This window comes from Python bivittatus, unplaced genomic scaffold (assembly GCF_059951505.1).
Source record: "Python bivittatus isolate LINGU-HERP-01145 unplaced genomic scaffold, Pbiv_v1 ctg000700_np1212, whole genome shotgun sequence".
In the NCBI taxonomy this organism is placed as follows: domain Eukaryota; kingdom Metazoa; phylum Chordata; class Lepidosauria; order Squamata; family Pythonidae; genus Python; species Python bivittatus.
In genome coordinates this window covers 101,494,612-101,510,161 of record NW_028277098.1, presented here as the reverse complement: position 1 = coordinate 101,510,161, position 15,550 = coordinate 101,494,612, and the positions used below count along the sequence as shown (strand labels likewise).

The window sequence follows — 15,550 nt, the reverse complement described above, 5'->3', positions numbered from 1 at the left end:
ACAAGGAGATCTGATGGGAGCCAGTCTCTTTTTACAGTCCAGAGCAAAGCTGTTTTTCTTGCATGAGATCCAAGACAGCAACTTTCAGGTCCTATCTAGCTTCCCAACCTGTTTCTAGTGCAAAGCACCTTATTCCTCCTCTGGGTCCAAATTTGAACTTACAAAAGCCATCCTAACTATTTCTGCATTCCTTCTGCACGTTCTGTGCCCAGCAGAACCCCACTGCCAGCAAAGTAGCCTAGGGAAACCAGGACCCCGTTTCCACGCCTCTCCGTTTTGGGATGACGGTTTGCGTGTTCACCACACCTGGCTCCCAGATGGGGACTGGGATTCAGGCAGGCTGAGAAACCCCTGAGCTGCAGTCCCCGTGGGTCTGGAAGGGGCCCGGTTGCCTTCGACCCTGCAGAAGGATTTTCAGCGGCTCCCGGACCCTCCTGTTTCTCCGTCCCTGGACCCACGTCAATCCCTCTTGCTGGAGGTGTCGGAACAATCACTTGATAACGCGGTCTATTTTTAGAGCAAGGATACAGCCAGGATTCTGACAATGGGGGGAAGGGGGCTGGGTTTCCCCCCAGGGGCCACTCGGTAGCAGTGAGGGCCGAAAGGTTTCCTCAATGACTTGGAGCCATACAATGCAAGGAAGATCGAGCCGAGAGAGACGCGGACCCTGCGAGCCAAAGATTATCTGCTCATTTACCCAAAGCCGTGACCCCTGGCCAGGGCAGGGAAGCAGCCACTGTCGTCAGACGGCGGGCGAGGCTCCTGGTGAAGCTGGAAAACAAGGTGAAAGCAAGCCGAGCGATTCAGCTTTTCCACTGGGCCTCTCCAAGATGGTTGGCTCGGGACAAGTTTTTCTTTTCCATTGTGTCCCGTTCTTCCAGCGCTACCTTCGACTACGCCAGGAAGGACGCTGGAGTGATTGGCGCTACCTTCCCTAACACATGCCCTATTGGCTCCCTGGCCTGCCCTTCTCCAGCTACCAGGGTCCTTCCAAAGTAAGGTGCTGGGTTAAAACAACCAACCAAAACCTGTTTTTAATCTGGAACCCCCAATCCCATGCAGCAGGTTTGGGTGGGAAACCCATCCGCAGATCTGAGCTTCTGCGTTCTGTGCCGTCCCGCAGTCCGCGTCCTTCCTCTGGCGTGGCCGAGAGCAGCTTTTGATGAACGGCTGAGATGTTTGTCTCCTCCTTGCAGTGCCTTGTTGGGGATTTGGGGGTGCGAACTGGAGGAGCCTTGTTTCGCCCGCCTTCTGAGGAAGAAAAGTCTATGGCAGGATTGGCCCCAGGGTCTGGCGTCAACCAGTCCCTTGCTGAACCTCACAGTCCAGTGAGGGACTCAGTCCCAATGGCCAGAAGTCTGGTGAAGAAGAATTCATGAATTTTAGTTGGCCCATGTTTGGCAAAGATCCATAAGCAAAAGAACAACTGAATCTGATCTGGGAGTCAGAAGTCAGCATTATAATGGAAGAGTTTGGCAAAAAAGCGGTCGAGAGAGGTCATGGTGCAGGAAGACATGGGTGCTGATCACAAATGTTGCTCCCAGTGAGTCATCTAGTGAGCCATGGGTACGCTTGTGCAGGGTTTGGCTGTGTTACCTAGCATGCACCTGAGACTCATTTACTTCCAAAGGACTCAACTTTGCAAGGGTGTACTCTTTGCTTGACCTCTACACACCAGCGTTAACACTCTTTGGGGCTCAGTGCCCAGGGAACTTGTTCAGATTCCAAACAGACCAAAGAGAGGAGGTCTGTTTGATGTTTCTCGAGGTTTGATGCCCTCCCATTTGGGCTCCTCCTTCCTCCATTTTGCTAGTAACAAAGGAGCAAACCATGTCAGGCACAGCACTCCTTTTCCTAGACAAGAAACATTTTTTACACCTGGGTTAACATTTGGGTCATGGAGCAAAGTTGCCAAATGCGCGGTACCGTATCATGCTCAAGGACTGCAATGTTCTGCTTTTCCCTGTTTTTTCTAGAATGGTGGGGGAGGGGGCTTTCTTGGTCTTCCAAAAGCTTTATGAGCCTACTTTGGGCTTACACTACACTTTTTAAATGTTTCTTAGATAATAGAAATACTGTCAATATTCAACACACTGTGTTGAGAAGTGCTTGTAGCCCTTTGGGGATATGTCAGCCCTTCGAGGTAGTCCAGACCAGAAGCACCAACCATGAGTACTGACACTACCTTTATTGTAAGGTTACAGTAACAGAATCTTGCAAGCCTGAAAGTATTTCTCCCTTCCTTTTCTTTTACTCTCCATAAAACTAGGGAGGGTCCCTTCTGAAATGCTTCCCACATCCCTTTTCCTTCTGTGGGCTGAGATACCTTTTGCATGACATTGGCTAGGCTACGGCTCTTCCTCCTGTCTCCCAAGGTCGTTCCCACAGACCATTACATCATGTTCCTCCCTGGTTCAAAGCAATGGGGCAGGCTGGATCCAGAGGAGAAGATAAGGAAATGGGCAATTAAGGCAATGAAAAGATGGAAGAGCTATTCCAGGGCCAGAGGGGTCCTCAAGGTGTGGTCAAGAAAGTCAAGATGGCAGCCACAATGGTGTGATTGAAGCTCTGCCTGTTTTTTAGGTGTGACACATATAAAACACAGATGGAGCGTAGATCGCAACATCACAGCTGCCTTCTTGACTTTCTTGACCCTGTGGACACCCCTGCCACGAAGGGCCCCCCCTCCAAGAAACTCTGAAACCAGCAGTGAAATAAGAACACAGCCTGGTCTAGGATGCTAAGAAACGATCTATTTGTGCAAAGTGTTCCTGTTACGATGAAAAAAAAAACATGTCTGTCAAAAGCCGGCTGATCCTTCATCTTGAAGCAAGTGGATCCAACTTGCTACGTGCCCGTCGAGTTGCACAAAAACATGAGCACATACCCTTTTTCAGACTTTTGAGTCAAAATAGGATTCTTGTCCAGGAGCCTCCGTGTAGATATGATTAGTGTATCCCAAGCTGGAACATTTTAAATGCTGGCTTTTCCACCAAATCCCAGAATTGCAGGTTACACTGGGGAGTCAGAAACATATGGCAGAAGAAAGCAAGGGCGTCCGGCTTCTGTAGAGTTCCCTAGAAAACCACATTAACGTCTCTATGGAATTGCCCATTCAACTCAGTTCAAGGGAGTCTTTAGCTCTTCCAAATCCCCCACAGGCTTGATGGCCTCATACAGATCCAACATCAACCCCATACAAGTCCATGCAACCAGAGTGATTTATTTATACAAAAAGCATTTAAGGTCTTTCTGGAGCAGAGGTACATGCCTAAATATGTGTAGAGCAATGTTTTTCAACCTTGGCAACTTTACGATGAGTGGACTTCAACTCCCAGAATTCCCCAGCCAGTATGGCTGGCTGGGGAATTCTGGGAGTTGAAGTCCACTCATCGTAAAGTTGCTAAGGATGAGGAACACTGGTGTTGAGGAATGTAAAGATAATCTTGGTATGCAGGAACAGCTAAGGCAAAACAGGAGAAAACATAGTTTTGGGACAGAGGAAGGCATGGGAAGGAACTCAGAATAACTCCACTTTGAATCTATTAAATTTAAGAGAGGTCAGAGGGAAACTCTAGCCGGCTTTCAAGATTCTGTTCTTATACCCTATTACAATAAAGTAGCATTTCTGGGATCCTTGAAGCATATGTTTCCTGACCTGGCCTACCTTGAAGGGCTGATAGTATACTGGTGGCTGAGATACTGGTGGGGAACAGCTGAAGATGGTGATGATCTTTCCAGAAGCAACTGGCCGATCACCATGTTACAATATTTGTATCCCTCCGTAACTCCAAGAACAACTCCTCGCCCCAGGAGAGGGTCCTCCGATACAATCTTCTCCAACCTCATACCTTCCAGAGGTCTTGGACAACTCCTAACTCCAAGAGAGAGAATTATGACTGGGGATAAGGGGAGTTAGAGTCTGAAGGCATCAAAGTTAGAGAGGGCTGATCACATGTAAAGAAAGTTATGGGTTTGCATACCATGTACAGTCCCTCCAGATGTGTAACCTACCCTTTTCCCACCCAGCATGGCCATGCAGAGTATTGAATGAAGTCCACACATCTGGAGGCTGGGGGAAAAACGCTAAAATAGAGATTGACTCCATACGCATGACCATGTAAACTTCTTGGCAACATTTGGTGTGCCAAATTATTGTTCTGAGATATTTTTCAGCAGCCTCGTGTAACAACAACCCTGGGATTTGGTGATCTCCCATCCTTCTGCTTAGCTTCAACATCAGGCAGAATGGCTCGGTGCTGTCACCTAGTGGGGATGGAGGGGAACGTTGGCTATGCTAAACCATATCTCTGCTTGCTTTCAGCTTAGTCCCAGGTCGCTCAATTATCCCATTGTTCCTTTGTGGACTTTAAATAGGCACACAGATTTAAGGAAGCTTTTGTGACTAAGAGCCCACTTAGTCCTGTCCTTCCAAAATACATATCGTTTTAGTGTTTAAATCGTCATAGGCATCCTTTGTGTTTCTATTGTGGTACTCTGAAAGAGCTAGAAAGTTATTTTAGTAAGGTATTCATACACCCTATGGAGTCCTTGGTGCCCTCTGAGCTTGGTTGTTTGATTGCAGACGTTTCATTCCTGCTTGGTATTGGCCCACTTGCTTTTTTCCTAGAAAGAAGGTTGAATCAAGAGTAGGTTAGTATTTTCCAAATAAGCAGAACAGTATCTTATCACGAAAACTGGAAAGTAGCTTCAAAACTCAAAATTTAAATGTATGCACTAAAATTTTGTAGGTTCGCTTAACCAGTCCTTGCACTCTATACCAAGCCAGCTCAAAACTATGCTTTGGTAATCTTTACCAATAACATTTTTTTAAAAAAAAAAATCTGCTTCTCGGGTTATAGGAGCGCCATGCTTTTCCAACAGAAATGCCATTGTTTTGGCTGGGTTGACTGCATACATTTCCATAACAAAGCACTGTTATTCAGGACGAGAAATTGGAATCTAACATGCATTTCAGCATTTTATTGGCGATGGCTGAGAATTCAGCGTGGAGAAGAAGCGTGGGTAGAGTTAAAATGCCCTCTAGTGGAAAATGCTGATTGGGTGGCTCACTCGATTTGCAAATGCGACCCTATTTTGCATGATTTGTGACTCAATATATTTAAGGTAGGCTCTCTCAGCCCTAGGAAGCAGAACAGCAAACCATTTCCGAAATCGTGCCAAGAAAACTGCAGAGACTTATCCAGGCGGTTGCCAGGAGTCAACCCGGACTCGGAGACACAAATATACATGTGACTGCTGAGGTTGAGAAACACTGGCATAGCGCTTGAGCCAATCCTAGTGGAAAATCAGTGTTCAGAATCCATTATTGCTGACTTCTGAGTCAAGACGGAACTGCTCGGTCTCTTCCCTGCTTCCACAGTCTGGCTGGGAATTCTGGGAGCTGTAGTCCCAGCACAACTCCTGGGCACCGAGTTGGGGAACGCCAATGACATGATAATGCCATCAGCGGCCAGATGGTTTGCTACTGCACCTTCAGCCTTTCTATCGCGGGCACTCACGGTGTTGATTAGGACCCTGAGCTGAAAGCTCCCCATTCTCGTTTCTGTTTGGCCTGTTGGGGTAATGAATTTCTCAGCTTCGATCCTGAAGCTCAGATCTGATAGCCCTACCTAAGGCAGAGGAGTCTATATTTAGAGATGCATGTCCAATTTAATTTCTCGTCTCCCCGATGCAGGAAGGCTGGGGCCTGGGAATGCCATCTACTGATAGAAACAGATGGCGACTTAAACATTTTGTATTTAATAGGGCAATGCAAATAATATACAAATGTAATATATGAATACATGCAAACTATCACGTGCTTGTTTCTTCTTCCCAACAATCCCATTCTCACCCACCCAGTTTTCTTCTTTTAAAGCCAATCTTTGACAGATGATTTCGGGAAAAAAGCTGCCCCCAAATTGGACGATGTGGGTTGATCTAAGGAAAGCCTTTCAGTACTTCCAAATGATTTGGGTTTTTTTCATAATAATAATTAATGTATAAACCTGTATGCTGCCTGACTCTCAACAGGCCTGGGTGGCTCACAGGAATCAAAGAAATTGCAATAAAGCATAAAAAATAAAGATAAAAGATGGGAAGTGCGATGAAGCGAGGGTCTCCCTGTCCCTCGCCAAAGGCCGGGTGAAGAGCCGGGTCTTCAAGGCTCTTCCAAACGAGAGCAGAGTGGGGGCCAGCTGGATCTCGGGGGGAACCTTGTCCCAGGCGCTGCAACAGAGAAAGTGCACTTTCGGGATCCCAATAGATGGCATTGTTTAATTGAAGGAACCCAGAGCGCGCCAACCCTGCAGGATCGAATAGGCTGGGCAGATGTCATGGGAGACCAGGCGGTCTCTCAAAGAACCAGGCCCTGTGCCATGGAGGGCTTTATGGGTAGTGACCAGCACCTTGAATCACACCTGGAAGCAAACTGGCAACCAGTGTGGCTTGCGAAGCAGAGGTATGCCCATCACTGCCCACGTTGCCACATTCTGGACCAGTGGAAGCTTCGGGGTGGTCTTCAAGGGCAGCCCCATGTAGAGTGCATTGCAGTAGCCAAGCCTCAAGGTGACCAGGGCACGAGTGACCATCTGAAAGACCCTCCTATTTTTGCATGATCAGCACAACCTGCCTCAGTCATTGGGAATTGGGCAGCATATACATTTTAATAATGATGATGGTGATGGTGAAGATAAAAATGCCAAATCCAGTCTAAACATCTGGCTGACTGTGCAACCAACCATAATAACTACAACAACAACTGAGGTTGTGGAAGGAAGCTGAGAGAGTTCACAAGGGCTCTCCTTTCAAAATCTTGATGCTTTTCCTTTGTGTTGATTACAACTCCCATCATCCCCAGCCATTCTGTCCAGATGTCACAAGACCATGGCACTTGCAGGAGCTGGCTGTGGATGAGAGATGATAGATAGATAGATAGATAGAGATAGATAGATAAAAGGTGGGATACTGATACTACTACTACTACTTCTACTACGAGTGTGGCCCGTCCACTTCAATCTTTACTAATCCCCAGGGACGCCAAAGGCAGCCTCTGCCTCTCAACAAACTCCATCTCCCAGAATTCAGAGCGGAAGGCGGAAGGCATAGAGACCGAGGGCGAGAGCGACCATGGGAGGAGGAGAGCGAGAAGCTTCCGCTTCCGGCCAGCCTCGCTTTGGGCCCTGCGGTGGCGGCCGAGCCTTGTGCCGCCGCCATATTGTCTGTGTGAGGCCGGTGAGGCGGGTGGACGGTCGGGCGGCCGGGGGCTGCTCAGGTAACGGCGAGGAGGCGACGGGCGGAGGGGGGAGCTGGGCAGGAGGGACCCCTTCTGCAACCCAAATGAAACCTCTTTGGCTGAGGGGCGGCGATGAATTGGGCGGCGGGCGCCTCGCCCCCTCCCCCGCGACTGTAGTCTCTAGGAAGGGAGGAGCGGGGGGGCAGAGACATGGAGGGAAGAGGGGTCCGTTAGTGGGGCGTTGCTCTTGCACCCCGTTGAGGCGAGGCTCCTTTGGGGTGGGCCTTTCCTCCCCTCCCCCATTTGGGTGGTCCTTCCCCAACCTGGCGCCCTCCAGAGGCGTCAAATTAACCCCTCCCCCCATGAGAGGACGGAGTGGGGGGCCGGTGGGTCCCTTGCAGGCGGGTTGGGGAGGGAGGGTCCCTCTTGTCGGGGTGGGGCGCTGAGGGACACACCCCTGTTGCGAAGGAAGTCTGCTGGGGGGCTTTCTGGGCAGGGGGGAGCAAGGACCCCCATCGTATAAATAAACATCGGTGGTGGCGGATCTTAATCCGAATTCTGAGGTTCTTCCCTCCCTAAGGCGGGGGGGGGCGGTCCGCCTGCCTGCTCCTCCATTCATTCCTCGGGTCTTGGCTCCTGCAGCAATACTGGGATCCTGGCGTCTTGCTCGAGAGGAGGGGGGGGAACCCTGCAACCCGTTGGCCGTGTTACACTGTCGTGGAAATGGGGAGGGTGAGGGGAGGCTGCTGGTGAGGTCTGCAGTGCGTCCTCCAAGCAGTCTCTTTCGGGGTGGGGGGTCGTCATAGGTGGCTTCCGTGCCTGTTGGAGGGGCTGTTATCCCAGAGGGGAGAATTGGGTTGGGTCTGGGTGGATGATGGGGCTCAGGTCTTGGTGGATGATGGGGTGCAGGGCATATGACACGTGTTTTTCTGCTCCTGCCCAGGATCTCTGCCCCTTGGGCTCTGTACAAGGCATCTTTTTCTGTGTTGGAGAGGAAGGATGTGTTTTCCCTTAGGTTTTCGGGTAATTAACTCAGTGTCTTGTAAAGGAGCAGAGGGGTTCCAGTGTCTGGCAGCTAGAAATAATTATGGGTGGTTTTAATCATGGATATTAATCTACAAGTAAGAAGACCTTTTGCCTGGGGGTAGTTTTTCCTAAGGTTGTTTTCTACTTTAAGTTTCTTCCAGGTAGCGCACTTAAGAGATAAATAGCTGCCTCCTGTAATGTTTGGTGAGAAGGGATTGCTGACTTTTGTTCCCCTGTCCATAGTAGGGACATGAAAAAATGATCTTGCTGCACTGCACTGAAGTGTTTTACTCAAATGTCCTGTTTCCAACAGTGGACAGCTAGAAGCTTCTGGGAACCATGGATACAGCCCATCTCATCTTGCTTGTTTAGTAGGGGTTGAGATATCTCCATCCTTCTTACAGTTTCTCAGTCATTTTGATGGCTTTCTACCTTGTCATGGCAGTAAAAAGTTATTGACCATCTTCTGGGGAGAAAAATATTCCTTTGTGCCGTCCAGATGCAGAAGGTTTGTGTATTTGAGAATCTTTTTCTCCCTTACTACTGGTTGAATGTATTCCGGGGTTCTTCACTCCATCCTGCAGTCAGCAGTCTTCAAGAGCCAGCTAGTCATTGCAAAGGAATTCTGTGGGATTAAAATGGTTAAGCATAATAGTTTGGAAAGTATTCTTGTACCTAAAACTTATGGAGGCTTTTCAAATGGATTGTACCTGTTATTTAAGTAAAAATGTTATGCTGCTTCTTTTAATGAAGCTGTTTCTTCCCTTATACTTGCAATGAGGGCATAACATTTGCCTCTTATTCTTAATTTACCTTCATGCATAGTTTCTGCATTTCCTGAGGTGCTGCCTCCTCCTTAATCTTTGTGGAGAAATGTTCCTGGTTATGAGGGACCACAGTGAAACTTGTAGAGTCACATCCCACTGCTTTTCTAATATTAGTCCTTTATAGGAGTGAGGGAGCTTCCCAAAAAATACTGGTGCCACCTGTTTAGACATTGTGTAGTTTTTCTTCCTACAGTTCTGTATCAATATGTAGAAGGTGCCTATATTTGTTGTCCTTAAGCTGTATAGTAGAGAAGTAACAGTGGTAGATATGAGCAGTTGCCCTATGGTGTGTGTTACTTAGGGAGATTTCTGAGGTGGGAGAATATAACCTTTTATGGTACAGTTTAGAATACATCTTGCTACATCTCGACCCTTTTTATCTGTTTCTAGTATGGCTTCCTCTTCCCCATCACTACTGTGGAGAGAGTGGTTCCTTCTGTCCATGGTAGTTTTTGGTTTTTATAAAAGTGTGATCTCGCTGTCTTGGGAGACTCCTCCCTCTTCTTCCTAAATTGACAGTTTATTGATAGAGATCTCATATTCAGCTGCATGTACAAATGCCTGGTTTAGTGGCCTAATTCTCTATCAGGATTCTCCTAGTTCTTATCATCGTCTTTGCCTTTACTGTTGTCTGTTTGATCATGGACTTTATACTGTGGCAAATGTTAATTGTGAATCAGCTAGAAACCCGTTTGTTTTATTATGGAAGACATTTTTAATTGGTGAGGGTAAGTTTACCTTAAGAATTGAAAGTATTTTTGCTTATGTAATTCTTTGGGTTATTTCAGATTTGTTCATTGTTGTAGTAGGAAAAGCAAAATAATTGGCCTTCTCTTTATTATTAATCAATTAACAGAACAAGGGTCCTACCTTTTCCTGCTTTTCCCTCTCAAATCCTTGGAAAGGAAGGAGGAGTTTTTCTTCCTCTGGATTAAGTAAGATGAGGAAAACTCTTCATTGGCCTGCTTTACACTTCATAATGTGGTTTTTCTCCTGCCCATTATCTAGCATTTATATGAACTAGACCATTATGATTTGCTCTGCAAACAATTTTTTAAACATCTTGGTTAACATTATATTCAGAAACAGTCCTTGCATTTGTCTGCATCTGTCTCTTCCTTGGCTATTTTAGAGTGGAGTCATATCTAACATTCCAGCCCATCCCTTTTGGAAGAGATGGCAATATTAAGTCTTTATCTTGCCAGCATCTGGCACCTGCTTTTTAAAAAAAAGAAAGTGATGTTGAGTCACATCTGAGCTGTCCATATTCCAGTTCAGATTAGAATCTGGGCCCTGTTAATATCCTGACTGAACATTCATTAACTAGAAAAATATAGTGCTTCCATTATCTGCCTCAAATATTTAAGAATCATGAGCATTAAAGACATTTCACGTTTACAGGTCAATTCAGATCAGATATGACTGCACTGATGAATTTTATAAAAGCGTTGTTGTATTCTAGAAATCTTCAAACTGTCAGACAAATAGCAACAACTGTGCTCTTCTGTAGGCTCATTTCAAAGTAAGCATAACCTTAATCTGCGCAGCCAAGCAAAGGGAAGTGCAAGCCATGGAATAATAGGTATTCAGCTTCTTATGTTATTTGTACAGAAAGAGGTTAGGTCCCAAGCAACGCTTTCTGTTTTGTTGCTGATGGCAATGCCTGTTCAGTTTCCTGATTTGAACCCATTGTCCTCACAGCGGAGTGCCCCCAAACAGTCTCAGCTTTACAAGGTCCTTCTTTGTGGACCAGTTCAGGCTTGAGCTGCACATAAACCCAGTTTGTAAAATTACCATTTAAGAAATGGGGGAAGTTTTCTAAAATCTGTTGAACTCTTTTTCTGCTTTATCAGTTTTTCCAAGACTTGCCACTGGAGCCAGGATTGGCGTGCGTTGTACGTTGTACGTTGCCATTGAGAATGGCTTCTTTTCATGAGATGATGAATTTTACATAGTTTATTTCATGCAGTTTACTATGTTTTTGAGTCCATGTTTTTTTTTAAAGAAAACAAAAAGGCACACTTCAGTTAAAAAAAAGTTTGTGCCAAAAAATTGGAGGTAGGGTACCCAATAAGATAATAAAAAGTGCAATAATGAAATAGTAGTAAATGTTAAATATCTGAGTGAAGCATGAAGGCCTGGCCTACAGGTTACCTGTTGTGAATTAATCACATGTGAAGAATTGCTTTTCCCTGGTGAGTAGGTAATTGCAAGGCTGTGCTTGAGTCTACTGCAAATCTAATGTTTGCATTTTGGAGCTCCAGAATTCTTCATTATATTGTATGGATTAACTCTGCATGAATTCCTTGAATCCAACTTTCTTCTAAGGATTCCAAATTTAGAGAAGAGATACAGCAATATTGATTGGGATGGCCCAGTGTGACAATGGAAGTGGAGCAAAGGGGATGGGAGAAGGCTTATGGAAGCTGTGACGCTTGTTTACATTGTGGTTACAGATAGTCCTCATTTAGCAACTGCCTCATTTAGTGACTGTTTGCAGTTATGACTATAATGAAAAAGTAACTTTATGACCAGTCCTCACATTTATGACCATTGGAGGTCTGTAAAGCAAAGGAAAGCTGAATAAGACCATAAGCACAGTTGCAGTTTTACTTAGCAACTGGTTCACTTAACAACCAAGTTGCCAGTCCCAATCGTGGTCGCTAAATGAGGACCACCTGTAGTCGGTCAGCAGTGGAATCATTAAGAGATCCCAAAATAAATTTGCAAGAACAGAAACTAGGTTCTGGTGGGATACATGGCCTTGGCTTAAAGGTTGGCATTTGTTTATGGCATTTTTGTTCTCTTCCATTCGAGTTGTATTTGTTCTTGCATTTAAGTACAAATATGGCATGGTCTCACTAGGTGTTCCTCAATTATTTGTCACTGCTGATCATAAAGTATGAAAAATAGGGTGAGTGTGAAGTTCCCTCTGAGATGAGTCAAGATAGTTTGCATCTTTCCAAGAGATGCTTTTCACACTAGGCAGAGAGGTGGAGAGATGACGCAGCACCCTCTTTGCAACCACTTATTATAGTGCAAATTCAGAAAACTGCTCATGGAGATAGAATAATGGGAAGGATAGTTTCTAAATTTTTTTTTTTTGAAAATGGCTTTATATTTAGTTGGGTTTATCGCTTCTTCCATTCCAAAGGTGGGAGGTGATGTATTAAAACATAAGTGTCAAATAAATTAGATACAAAAATATTTGTCTACTTTTGTTGAGACTTTGCATGGAAGGAGAGAAGGAAATTAGCATTTTCTACTTATTGCACCTCTGCCTTTTTAGGAAAATCTAGGCCAGGCTTTCCCAGTCTTCAGTTGACTGCTCCTAATGGGGATTGTAGTCCCAACCATTTGAGGAATATAATTGGATTATTGACCTTCAGTGGTGGTTAAGAACTGACAGATAGTTCACACCCTGATCTAAATTAAGGTATATGAGCGTCATTACCATAATTTTATACAGCAGAGGAGAACTGAATCAAAAGGGGAACCAGAATGGGTCAGTTATAATTGGAGTGCCATGAAAACCCAGTAAAAGAAATACATAACTTTCTTCTGGTTGTGAAGGAGATAAAAGTTTGTCAGGTGCATTTTCTTAGCTCTCTACAGTATCCCCAAATGCCCTTGGATGACAGTTGTAGCGCAGGTACCTTGTCCTCTTTTCCATCATGTTACCTAAGCTTTTAAGAAATAGGCCATGTATGGTGAAAAGTGTAGATCATAGATTGCGATTCCAAGATTGTCGATGTGGATTTTGCGGTTCAAAATGAAATCTTAGCCCTGTTGTTGAACAAGAATAGCAGGCCTTGGGTGTGATCTGTTCTGAACTGAGTGGCATCTTTATATCAGACATCCTGGAAGCCAAAATAAATTGGCCTGAAATTAAAAAATAATACTAAGATTGGTCTTGATGTAATGCTAAAAGCAACCCCCTTTTTGACATTTGGAATTCTGTCAAGAATGAACATCACACACATGGTGGCTAATATTTGTACATTGGAACAATGGAAATCAGAAATTTTCCTAGTTATTACCAAGTAGTGGGAGAAATAAGCATTGTCACACAAGAGAGGAAAGATTTTGCTGGCTAAATACTTTTGTAGGAGGTGTTCATTTATTGTCTTAAGGAATTTTTTAGGCATGAATATCAGTTTGTAAACAGACTCCTAGGAAACTGCTTTTGTTGAAAGTTGAACCCTAAATATTTTAGGGTATTTTGATTAATTGGTATTGAGTGCTTTAGTCAAGGCAGCGTCCTTAAGATGGGTAGCAGTTATCTTTGGAAAAATTCATTTTTATTCCTTAAATATCATCTTGGCTTGACTGCCTTCAGTTTCTGGCAGGATTTAATCATTTTGTGTGTCCTCTTGCTACAGCTGAGAGGAAAGCCAAGTGTTGGTGAACCTAGAATTACAGGAAAAAGTAAAGCAACATATTCCATTGTGTCTCTTACACGCCTGGGGAGAAAAAAGATGGCACTCTGTAGTCTTTCTCTGGGCTGGTAGGACCTTTGGCAGAAGTGAGGTGGCTTGCTTTGAGGCCCATTGGAATCCAGATCTGGTGATGAGAATTGAGATAGGACAGTCCACTACCCTGTCCCTCACCCCAGACTCAGTTTTTCCAAACAGGGGGGTTGTTTTTACTCCCCTCCACTACTGTGAGCTAAGATCTAGAAAGAAGAACAGAGTTTACTTTAATCTCATTCTGCCTTTGATGGCAAGAAATTATTGGTTGGCAAATAATGCCAACCAAAAGTTGTTGGGGCCTAGTCTTAAGCATTTATACATGAAACCAGCCAATCCGTGCCACTGGAGATCTGAAGGATTATCTGCTCTTGCATTAATTTGCAAGGGCTTGGAATTATTCTTATCATTCATTCTTTGGGAATCCATTCTGTCTTGACCGGAGGAAAGCGATAAGCTGATTGGAGGGCCTTCTCATTGGCAGTGTTGTAATTTCAGAGCATTCTCTTTCAGGACTGTTGATTTGACATCTCGTTTTACTTTTTTAGGTACCTCCTCAACTTCTTTCTATTCTCCAAGGGGTTAATCTTCAGGAAGCTGACTACTGCTATTTTAGAATTTAGTTTGGTACTCTTGCTATCTTAATGTTATTGGTGAGGCATGCTATTTGCATTTAAATAATGAATTATCATATTTTTTTTCTTAGTTTAGATTTTGCTTGCATGAAAATATATGAAATTAAAATATCCGGATTCTTTTCTATAGAAATGAACTGTAGTATAGCTTTGAGGTCCAAGAGTACCTGTAACCTACTGTTACATTTAGCCACTATCCAAGGGCTCAAAATGAACAGCTTATATCCAGGCAGCTGGTTTGGTAACTCCAGCCACCTTGTAAATATGGTCTGGTTAGTAACAGACAGTAAACAATTGGAAATGACTGATTATGAAATGTGTCCAGTTTCATAAAATAACTTTCCCCAATCCTTGATTTGTTTTGAATTAACAACTTTCATTACTTCCACAAGTGGGTATTACTTGTATTCTAACATCTCCAAAAGTATCATGGCTGCAGAAAGATGTCCTAAGACTTTTCTTAGTTTTGACAGAAATGGGAAATTGGATTCAAATGCCAGGCAAGGAACAGGTTGAAGCGTTTCCTAGCCAGTGGCTTGCAGACCTAGTCCCTATGTTTCTTTATGATGGGTTGCATCTATGGTGGTATATGCTGGAACCTCTGAGCTTGACTGCTGAAATGCGCTCCACGTGGGGCCGCCCTTGTATCCAGCTTGGACGCATCAATTAATATAGCATTTTGCAGCCTGGTTGGGTTTTGGGAAGGAGTCAAAAAGATCAGATCACACCATGTGGAAGACTTACATTGGTTGCCAGTTTTTTCTCAGGGCTGAATAGAAAGGGCTGGCTATTAGTGTTAAAGCCCCGCACTGCTTGGGATATGTGAGGGATTGACTTCTATTATGTAATTTTTCCTGCTCAACTCATTGATGTCCTCTATGCAGAAATTGTAGGTGACTCAAAATTGACCATTTACTGTAGATGCTTGCAGATAACTGGGGAAAAAAAGAAGTTAAAAACACAAGTATAGGATGGTGGATGCTAGGCTTAATGATGGTACTTGTGAAAAAGATCTTGGAATAATAGTTGATTGCAACTCCAGAAAAAGACACATGCAGTTTGAAGCGACCTCAATCCAATCCACTGATTCTGTGGATATGCTCCCTGTTAAATTGACTGGATTGTTGGTTCAGTGAGTGTATCTTTTTTGAACAAGTTTCTGATGGTTTACATTTTTATTTTAATAGATTTGGTTAATTCTGGTTTTATGCTTGTATTGCCAGCTGCTGCAGAATTCAAAAGTTGTCACTAGAAAAAAGATAAAACAAGCAGACCAGCAAATAAAGAAATAAATATCAGCATTGTTTTGGTCATAGAATGGATTCTACTCTGTCATCCTCGCTGAGCAGCAAGAAG

General features: G+C 44.4%; 1 protein-coding gene across 3 annotated transcripts in view; it reads left to right on the top strand.

Moving 5' to 3' along the window:
• The first annotated feature begins 7,153 nt into the window (after positions 1-7,153).
• CSNK2A1 (casein kinase 2 alpha 1) overlaps positions 7,154-15,550 on the top strand; it is a 38,479-nt gene continuing 30,082 nt past the window's right edge. For 2 of the 3 annotated variants that reach the window (XM_007437078.4, XM_015889622.3), the window contains exon 1: positions 7,154-7,276. The gene's annotated coding sequence lies outside the window, so the exon portion shown is untranslated. Of the gene's footprint in view, positions 7,277-8,628; positions 8,772-15,550 lie in introns of those variants that run through there. The other variant, XM_088153168.1, reaches the window with a different exon arrangement.